Source organism: Monopterus albus, unplaced genomic scaffold, assembly GCF_001952655.1.
Source record: "Monopterus albus unplaced genomic scaffold, M_albus_1.0 scaffold45.1, whole genome shotgun sequence".
NCBI classification, from domain to species: Eukaryota; Metazoa; Chordata; class Actinopteri; order Synbranchiformes; family Synbranchidae; genus Monopterus; species Monopterus albus.
In genome coordinates, this window is record NW_018127925.1 from 117,730 (window position 1) to 128,478 (window position 10,749).

General features: G+C 40.7%; 1 long non-coding RNA gene across 1 annotated transcript; it reads left to right on the forward strand.

The window, feature by feature from the left end:
- Nucleotides 1-145: 145 nt before the first annotated feature.
- Nucleotides 146-10,236, forward strand: LOC109960268 (uncharacterized). The gene is made up of 3 exons (XR_002274971.1): nucleotides 146-319; nucleotides 827-2,867; nucleotides 7,053-10,236. It is a non-coding gene; the product is annotated as an uncharacterized LOC109960268 (long non-coding RNA).
- Nucleotides 10,237-10,749: the final 513 nt, after the last annotated feature.

Below are 10,749 nucleotides of genomic sequence, written 5' to 3' on the forward strand. Positions count from 1 at the left end.
GAAAGAGAGATGGAGGTGGAAAGGTAGGGATTATACTGTGTATGGTGGGGGTGGGATAGAGGGAGAGAGAGGGGGAGACAACGGCTGAGACAGAGAAGGACAAATGCAAAGATGAGAGAGAACGGAGAGGAGGCAGACAGAGGGAGGGAAATGAGAGCGGGAGAGACGGGGGGAGGAGGAGGAGAGATGCTGCATTTTAGTGATAGCACAGACTCAGCCTGCAGGAGCAGAGAGAGGGATGGAGAGAATGGATGGGAGGTAGAAAATAAGAGAGAAGCATTGTCAGAGAGAGAGCGAGCACGACAGGATCCCCACACAGGTAACAATATTAAATAGCTATAAATTAATGAAATATTGATATAAGCTCATTTGAATACTAATAGTTTTGACCGATAGAAACCGGAACAGGCCTTTTCTTCCACTGTGTCAGATTTTCAGGATGTTATTCGAGAGCTGTCAACCTGTCAAACCATCCACAAATCTATTTTCCCTCTGCCCATCTACTCATCCCTCCATCCGTTCACTCATTCTTTCATTCTTCTCCCCTCAACTGACAAGGTCCTCCTCTCACTTCACATCCATAATTATAATCATGTCTCCAACCCTCCCACACACAAGCTCTTCTCCATGACCGCCTCCTCCTCCTCCTCCCTGGCCCCTCCTCTCACCCTCCATAACTCTTCTGCTGTCACTACCATAGATCCAAAACCTCTCGTTTTAAATTCATCACCACCACCTTCTCCTTCTTCTTCTCTTCCTCATCTCTGCTGTTGTACTTTCAAGGGACATTTTGTCACTGTTTTATCCTTTGTTGTTTCTTTTCCAGAGTGTGACAAGTGGGACTTGACAAAGCAGCAGGAGCAGAGATTAAAGAGAGAAAAAAGGAGTAAACTTGCGTGACTGATCACAGCCAGTGAGAAGACGTTTCCCGCTATAAAAGGAGAAAGAAAGTCATCTGGAACCAAACTAAGAGAGTACTAGCAGCAGCAGGATCACAAAGAAAAACTGAGGAAAGCACTTCAAGGCAGACTATAGCATCTGTTGTGCAAAGTGTGGATCTCTCTTTCCTTTTTCTCTCTGCTTGACTATCTATCCGCAGGCTGTCCTTCCATCTGTCTCAGCGGGATGCAAAAGTGCAGTTTTGGTGTTTGGTACAAAGAGAAATGCTGAACGCAACCTGATGTGTTGTTCTGGAAGGAAAAGGGAGGAGAGACAGCAGCATGACTCACACAGCAGCTAGGATATTGTGCATTCTACATGCAAGAGAAGAGGGAGAGGGAGACAAAGGAACAATGACAAAGATAAAGGGAGAAAAATAGAAAGCGAATTGACCAGAACTGAGCAGTCATTAGACAGATGAAGGACGAGATGAGGACAGAAGCAGCCGCACTGGCAAGTGTTGAGTGAGATATAGGCCAAGTGAGTCAGCTTGCTAGAGGGAGAGGGTGGCGAGAAGAGGGCGAGTTTCAAAAGTAGAGGGTCTGGTATGACCAAAGCTGGTCGAGGGAAGGTTGAATGAAGGTTTTCTGCAGGGTGGAAAGTGGACACAGAACTGCAAAGAACAGAGAGACAGGTTTAAATGAAAAAAACTACTTGGGGAACACTCCTGAGTAAATGTGTCTTGCTACAGGGAGAGAACATGACTGAGGAGCAAGGAGATAAAGAAGAGACAAGGCTAGGTAAGAGCAAAAGTGAACATCCAAGCAGGACAGTAAGAGAGTTGAACTGAAAACATCACAACACAGAGAACTTCCAAAGCACAACGGTGGGGAATGGAAACTTTAATCGTGACAGCAACACAGCAAAAGGTTCCTGTTAAATATTGATGCTGACAGGCCACACCGGGAAGAGCTCGCTCCTTGCACCAGGGAGCAGGAAGCTGAAGGCAAAAATTCTGTTGTTTTAGATGCATTCTACAGGAATTTTACACTGGAACAGACAAGCTGTTAAACGGCATCAGATGACAGGCGAGTGTGGTGAAGTCATTGAAATGCTGTAAATTAAGAAAAGGCCTACAACGAGGTTTGATTCATCTTGCTGGAGGTTTTTTTTTGTCCAGCTGTGCAGAGTGGAAAGACAAAGACTACAGAGAGAAGAACAGCAAGAAAAAGAAGAATCAATATTTGAGAGAACATTGAGACCACATCAGGACTAGGGTGGTTTCTGTTCCAAAAGAGAAAAAGAACTAGAGTTGGCTGCTCAGTACAGATTTATATTTTAGATCGACGATGAGAAAAACTAAACACCACTGAGACATTGGCTAACTATTGTTGTTTTGGTCTTGGACTGATTGGAACTACCCCAACTTTCTGAAAATGGCCTCATTACAAAGACTTAGCCAGTGGAAGTCTGTTGTCATGACTTGAGGAAATGACTAAATAAAGTCACAATGGTTCCTCATGTCAGGGTAGAGACATTAAGGTAGAGACTGCCTTCTCTCCGACCCGAATCCTGAAAACATCACACGGTAACGCAGGAACAGATCTGGTCTATGTGTGTGTGTGGCTGTGTGGGGGTGTAAGGGCTGTTGGAGGAGCTCAGCTGTGTTCGTGCATATGCTTGTGTAGGTCTGGGTATAGAGGTGTGTGTGTGTGTACACTAAGCTTTGAACCCAGGTGTATCTAAGTGTATTTTCAAAGTATCGCCCAGAGCTGTGTGTGCTTGTCTGTGTGTGTTGCCTGGATTCTCCCAACCAGCGACGGAGCCAGACCTGAACAGCATTGGTGAGAGGGGGACGAAGAGGGAGAGGAGGAAGAGAAGAGGGAGGTGAAAGAGACCAGCAGGACAAAGAAGAAACAACCGACAACATGCTCGGGTAAAGAAGAGAAAGAAAGGCATCGTTGGCTGCCCCTCTGGTGCAATGTGTGGTGAGTACACATGTCTACATGTATATGGCTGCTATATGTGTCAGCGTCTGCATGTATGTGTGAGTGCATGGATGCTGTATATTCACCAACGAGCATCATATTCCCTCAGGAGTTTGGACAAGGTCAAAGGTGAAAGCTCAGCTAGAAAATGAGTTCACTCATTCAGTATTAGGGTATTAGGGAGTATTAGGGTAGTTCACGTTACTGGATGCAGGACAAATGCGTCCACATGATACACAGGTGCAATGAGTCAGATCAGGTTTTCATCTGCTGATTCACAGGTTAATGTAGATCACATGATACAAGTGCCCAGTGGATCACATGACATCCAGCCTGGCACCTGAATTAACTGTGATCATGTTAAACTATAAAAGATGCTTACAAGACTGTCCTCCTTTAAAATAAGACAGGATACATCGTCTGTGCCAACAGGTTATCACAACAAAAAGTTAACGTGTTAAAGTTTGGCGAAATCTAGCAACCATATAAATTATGACACAAGGAAAGTAGCAAGTAATGTGATGTATTATAAGGATGCACAAAGTTCACGTTAGGAGGAGGTTGAAGGAGTTTGCTCAGGAAAGTGGAGTTCGGTAGTTTGTGTGGCAAAATGTAATGAAGCCATAGCAATCATGTTTATGGCTGTTTCCATGGCTGTTTTCCATTCCAAGTACAGCAACTAATATTACAAACACAACCCAGCTTTGAAAGCGTTACCTTCACACTATACACAAACATAACTTTTGGGTTATTTCTATGTGTCCCGTGTCTCAGTGGCAGCTGGTGACCGTTTACCTGACTAAATAATCACACAGCAAGCATGAGACAGACAGAGATGAGAGACAGATTACCGGTATTTGTACATTTGTTTGCAAGTTATTTGCATATCAAGGAAGGACTCAATCTTTGTGCATACAAACATAATAATGGAATTAACCATTTGCTATGTTTGAGGGGTCAGATTCTTTCTCTTAAATAATTCAGTAAAGGTTACAGTCATCCATTCAACACCTAGTGAAACCACTATGGGGCAGGCTTTGTCGTTGTGCAGTATACAGCAGGAGAACTAGTAAAACCAGTGGTTCCTGAAACACACACTGCTTGTTAAAATTACTAGTATCCAATGTATACCTAAGGTGATGACACTGAAGAAACCCTTTATGCATTGTCAGTTGCTCATTAACAGCAATTAGAGTCAGTGTCAGTCAGTCAGAGTAAAAACTTACATTAAAATGAACAACCTAATGAACAGTACTGGATCTACTCTACCCACACTGATTGTCTGCATTTCTGTCTTGCATGTAAAGTGTGTTTAACTGTCTGTCTCTGCTGGTCCTTTATCTGTCTCATTATATATATGAGCTTATTAACATTCCATGTGATCTCTCCCTGGAGGCACATATTTAAAAGCTGTTGTCATCTCAAATAGCCTTTTGACTCATAACTACTATATGTTACCTTTGAAATTTAAAAGAAATTATTTAGTACATGAGTACTAAGACAGACAGGCTGTCTGGGACAGACAATATTCAATATAGAGGCTTGTGAAGACACTAATGCCAAATGAAGCAGTGATCAAGTGCCACAAAATAACAGCCCGAGGCAGGAAGTACTTTCCATCTACAAGTGTGCAGCACTGCGATTTCACCAAACTCGATATTATGTGTAAAAGATAACAATTTTATCAAATATTTGCAAAGTTCCTGGAGAATAATAGAACAATTTTCTTCTTGAAAGAATTCCGTTCAAACCTCTAGAGTTACCTTGGTAGTGAATCACACTGTAACCTCTCAAACTCAATGCATAATGCAGTGCAGATAGACCAGGTGTAGGGGATTTATATCCCACCTTATATAAATTCATTTGACAGTGGAATAAGCAGAGCAGTATTTGCACCAATTATGATGAATATTATACATGAGTTTCACAGCGAAGACTGCCATGCATTGCTCATTCAATGGGGGGAACCGTTGCTGTATTCCCCAGTGCTACTGTGTGCCTTTTACTGCAGAGCGCAGTGTCCTCATTATTTGGTTCAGAGCACGTTTAGAATAATGTTTACTGTTTGTAAAATTTTGGCAATAATTTGCTAAAGCAGTAGATTTTAATTATGATGACTTGATGACTCGTGTTTTTCTAAAGTAGTGCTTCGCTTGCATGAAAAAAACTGAAGTGAACATACAATCATAATTAGGGGCACAGAAGTCAACAGTGCAGGGAGAACTTTTTAACTAGCTCCCCAAGTGGAAATGGGGCCGCATGAATTTTAATCTGAAAATTCTGTAGTAACTGCAACAACAGTGGCAAACAATAATAATATTGCAGATTTTTATTATTGATGAATAATAAAACTAACAAGTGTTACAGCTCTGTGCTGGGAATGACCAAAATAGAATGGATGTATTCAAATATGAATCTGAACTGACTAGATGGTTGAGTTGCAGTTCATTATGATGTGTGTTCTTGAATGGGGGGAGGAGAGAGAAAAGAGAAAAAGTGTGTGCTCTTAGAATATCTTGAAATATATTTGGAACAGCAGTAGTGTATTTCTAAATAATACAACCGTTATGAAACCACACGTGCTGTTTATAGCGTGTATGTGAGAGAAAAACCATGTTTGTTTTAATTTGTAGAAGGGACTGCAAGGCTTCCACTGACTCACTCTCCCTCTTATTTTATATGCATACACATGCACATTCACACTGTAACATATTGAAATGTAAATGCTGCAACTGCCAAGTCCACACACATAAGGAAAAACAAGTGTCCTCTCTGATCACTGTCTAATTTCTATGCCCCCTCAAGTTAAAAGGTGATGAGACAAACATCTTGAATAAATGTGGTTCATGATATGGAACTTAATGGAACTTCATCAAGGATACCACCTGGTTGCACTCATAGGTCCTCAGATTTTGCAGTGTTTGATGATTAGTTTTACCGCCATGGTACCTCAGTGCTACAAATTGTAAACATTATTGTATGTTGTATTTTCTTACATTTGGTTTGCAAATGCTGTACATTTTGCCAACCACGTACCATAAATTTGAAACACTGTAATGTAAACTCATAGGACACATGTCAAATCTATATTGGGTTAGAATCAAATAAGCTCAAATTTATCTTGTATCTTTTGTACATTCCCTCATTATTTGCTACTCAAAAAAAACATGCGTTTTCTTTAATTGGGTTGGAAGTAATCATGTTACACTGCTGAATGGCTAAGCTGCACCAAAAGACACAGCTATGTCCCAGTCCTTGCTCTACAAACACATGCATGCACACGCACTCCTGGGCTGCCTGAGCAGCTGCTGGATTCACCAACAAAATGAGAAGACACAACAATACGTAGAGAGCGGAGTAAACGAAATAAGAGGTGTGCAGGAGAAGAGGGACTTCTGAGAATTAATCTATTTGTGGTGGACATCTGTGTGAATGCCTGTGTATACTTGCACAGCTGACTTTAACTACGCTGCGGCCAGGGAGAGGTTGTGACTGTGCATAACAATGCACAATTTAAGCTTATAATGTGTATGGTCTATGCTTTCATTTGGAGGAGATGATTCTTAACCAGCACAACTATTTGTGGACTGTTCAGTGCAGTGGAAATCTCACATCCTGTGTGAAGCCCACATGTCATACTCAATTTTGTGCATGTGCACACATACACAGATATAAATATGCACAGTTCATTTTTAAAAGATACCCCTGATCCCACATAAGTGCTAACGTTCAGTGACAGAGGGAAAAGGGAACAAACAGTTGAAGAGAAAGAAAGAAATATAAAATGAATTTTATAGATTTGGGATTTTGAGGAATTTTAGCACAAGCTTTAAATGAAATTTAATGACAAATTACAAAAGAAATACAGTATATCATCAGATGTTTTGAAGGAGTATAAACTTCTGGTGAAGATATGGATCAAACGGCAAACAAAGTCAAAGACTCATTCATTCTCCAATGACTTTTAACTTTTTATCCTTTAGTGATTAATATTCAATACCTAAATGCATGAAGCTAATACTTGTTCTTTGTGACTGAAAAGACAAGGCACCATTTTCAGTTACTCCCTCAGGTATAATTAACCTGTGTTTTTTCCATCTTTTCTCTCCCTCCCATTTCCTTTAACCTCTCTCCTCTACTTAAATTCCAATTTGCCCTCCCTTTCACCTCTGTCTCCATATCCAGGCGTCGCACCCTGTGGAGGTGGGGTTTTGTGATGGTAACCATGATCCCCAGCAGCCGCTATGTCTGCAGCGCTCACTCCAGAGAGGAGGACTCCACAAACGATTTCGAGGAGCGAATTTTAGCTGTGCTGGGCATTATCGGAACCATCCTCAATCTTTTAGTGGTCATATTTGTTTATATCTACACCTCCGTCACCTAAGGTTTCCTGGGACCAGAGACGCTGACACCATCACTGACTTTTCTCCACACCGCCACCACTCTCTTTAAGTATTTATAAGATGTGTGGATCACTGGCAGCATGTTCAGCTGGATAGAAGCCATATTTATGTACACCTGAATTACTACTTCTTCATAAGACATCTCTATTGTTACTTACAGACTGGTGCCAATCACAAAATCAGGGCTACAGGTGGAAACACCTGCACGCCACTGTTCACACTGAACTGTATCCTCACATTTTTCAAGACCGGTTCAATAACCTCAGTTAAATGACAGATGATAGTGTGTCCAGTCTGGTTATGATTACATGGCTCTGGCATAAGCTTCTCTATCACTGCTCAGACAGATGGAGTTCAGCTCTTACACTAAGTGTTTTGGAGCTGATGAAGGTTGAATTTGACTGTGCTGCATCTTCCACTTTGCTGTTTAACTCTGAAAGTATATGGCTTCTGTCAACAACCTTGCTCCTGTGTGGGATTAAAGACATAGTCACTGCCAGTTCAGCTTAACAGTCTGAAAGCACAGAGCTTTCAGTTAACTTGACCAAATTCGGGATGGTAAAGGGACCAAAACTGGGAGTTGAATCATCAGCAGAGGGACCCTTAGGCACCCTTAAATCCACTTGACTAGTACAACCCTACAAATGGTCAGGCAATCACTTGCGCCTTGCTAAATAGTTTCTGCAGTTATTAGAATCACTGAAAAGGTTTTACATGGACCCAACGTGTCCATACCTGAGCACACCAGAGGAGAGATTCCTGGCTGTGTTGGGAATTATTGGCATCTTACTCAATCTCCTGCTGCTTCTCTTTGTCTATGTATACACTTCCACCTGATGGGTGGTACGAGTTATGAGATAACTTACCCACAGTAACTGCACAGTGATCACAGACTATGCTCTTCAACCACTATGTATATATTGTACCTAAGTACAACCTGGTCCATAGCTGGTTTGATCATTTTCTAGGTGAGCTTCAGTGTCTAAAGACAGTGAAATTCTAATAAAAGATCTTGGTGAACAGAAGGTGATGAGAGAATGTAAAGGCAAAACTGTATACAGATTTCCTCACAGATAGATTTAAAAAATTCACTGTTTCTGTGGAAAACATGTCCTACAGTTAGTGTTTTTGTAGATACTGTAATCGCTTGCATATGTGCTTAATGAGATGTTTACTAAAGCTCATACTGGTATAATCAAATATTCTTAATCATACTTTGACCACAATAACTGATGTAAAGACTGTAATCTTTGCAGTATTTTGGTTTGTTCTTCAAGCATACTGATGTTGAAAACAGCCAGACATGGAACTGGATGCAGCAGCTCTGCACACTAGTAAAATGCCCTCTGTGAACGGTTGGTACCACAGAATAACAGCCTATTTTCTGGTGTCATGTTTCTTTAAGTCAGAAACAGAGCAACATCAGAGAGGGCAAAGTGTGGAACTGACACACTGTCACACAAATCAAGAGAGTGTGCTGTTGCAGTCCAATACAAAGAGATGCAATGGTAACAGAGAAAATGGAGAGAACCAGGGTGGACTGTCTGGAACGTGCAGACATAAAACATCTGTACGAGGCCTCGCCATCTGCCTCGAAAGTCATGAAGGCACAAAAACCTCCCTGGGATTGGTCTACAACATTTTTGCTAGTGCTGCATGTCACTGTGGATGTGAGTTTAGGTTTAAGCGCTGCACTTCTGATGGAGAGGTGAACCTAAATGCAGCTGACAAGCGAGAAGGAAAGACTGGTCTGAATCTCCACTTCATTCTACCCATTCTTTTTTCCACCAACAAGCTAACACCAGAAAAGACATAGTACTGAGAGGACCCACGTGAGTCTCTGCTGTTATTTGACATAGCACAATACTTTTATATATATATAAATACACCTGTGAGAAGGACTTTGTTTCATACACAATCAATTTGGGGGTCTGGGAAAGACGTGACAGTAACCAGTGACTGACTGCTCACTTAACATACTGCAATTTTATATACAGTATCAGCTTGTGTGAATACATTTTTGATAATCAGCGCATAACAGGATCCCTTGTTACATTGTGAATGTACAGCAAACGTGTATGTAAATAAAGTGGTAATGTAACTAATCTGGCTATCGGAAGCTGTTTTACAACTTGTACGATTATCTGACAAGTATTGTTTCTTGCCCCATTGGATCTACAGTACCTGTGTGTTCTGAGATGCCAGCAAGTGTGATGTTATGGCTGGAACCAATGGCCTGATATCTAAATAATAATAATAAAAAAAACAAAAACTGCACTTAACCCTGCAATTAAGTCTTAACACAGACATCCCTTTACAAACTGAGAAAAGGCTAAAAACTCCTCCACTTCCAAAATGTCCTTAAACCTCAAATTTACTTTCTCACAAAGATATAAATGCAAGCACACACACACACTAACTACTTGCATCTCTTTTCATGACAATAATTTTATATCTTTCACCACACATTAGGAGATTTGACTGTTAGCAAGCCCTGACTGATGTGACTTGCACATTTACTCCCTATCACATCTCATAACCGTACAGTGGAGTTCATTGAGCTAAATCCTTTTTAGGGTGCACCAAGGCAGAGTATGAAGCACCTTTGGTTTGGCAGACCTCTGCTGTCAGACTGCGCCACAGCTGTGCAGAAGTGCATTTGAACATACTTTGAAATACTTAAAAAGTACTGGATATATTTTGGGCCCACTTTGTGCCATCTCTGAAGGGTCACTGATGGTAGCAAACAAACAAAATGAACAAGCCTGCTCAACTGTTCAGATCAGGTTTACTTAGATACTTGGAGAGTTTTATTTTACAGTACTGCCTTCTAACAAGATGCCCTTTATAAAGGGTTTACAAGTTGTCACTAATGCCCTGTTAATAGTTAATCATTTACTGATGCTTTACAAATACCTTAAATACCAGTTATAAGACCTCCCTTGCAGTTGCCATGTTGTGAAAAATCTCTTTGGCTGGTGTTTATTGACTGTGTATTAAGAATTTATAAATTGTGATGAATTTATATTGGAAAATAAAAAGTCACATGCACTGATTAAGTGATTATCAACATGTACTATTACCAAATAAAGAAAGAACACCTACTTAGATGGAAGAAAAAAATTCTTTAAAAAAATCAAAATATTTATCTATATATATCAAAGAAAATGATTTATTAACCAGTGCGAGAGCCTTTACTACTAATCAGAAGTCATTTTAAAAGGGTGTCTCACTCAAAAATGATACCAGTTTTAGCAACGCAGGTTTTCAACAGCCAACTAGTAGTTTTGACTGAAATATATATATATATATATACTGTATATATATCCTCTCTTGTCCATGAATGTCTTGTTCCAGTAGTCCACTTCTCATCAGGTTGCCGTCAAATAGTAGAAGTGGCTGATACTGAAAAATCCTACCAGTGGCTGGACAAAGCTGGAATGAAAGACAGCACAGAGGCACTAATCCTGGCAGCACAA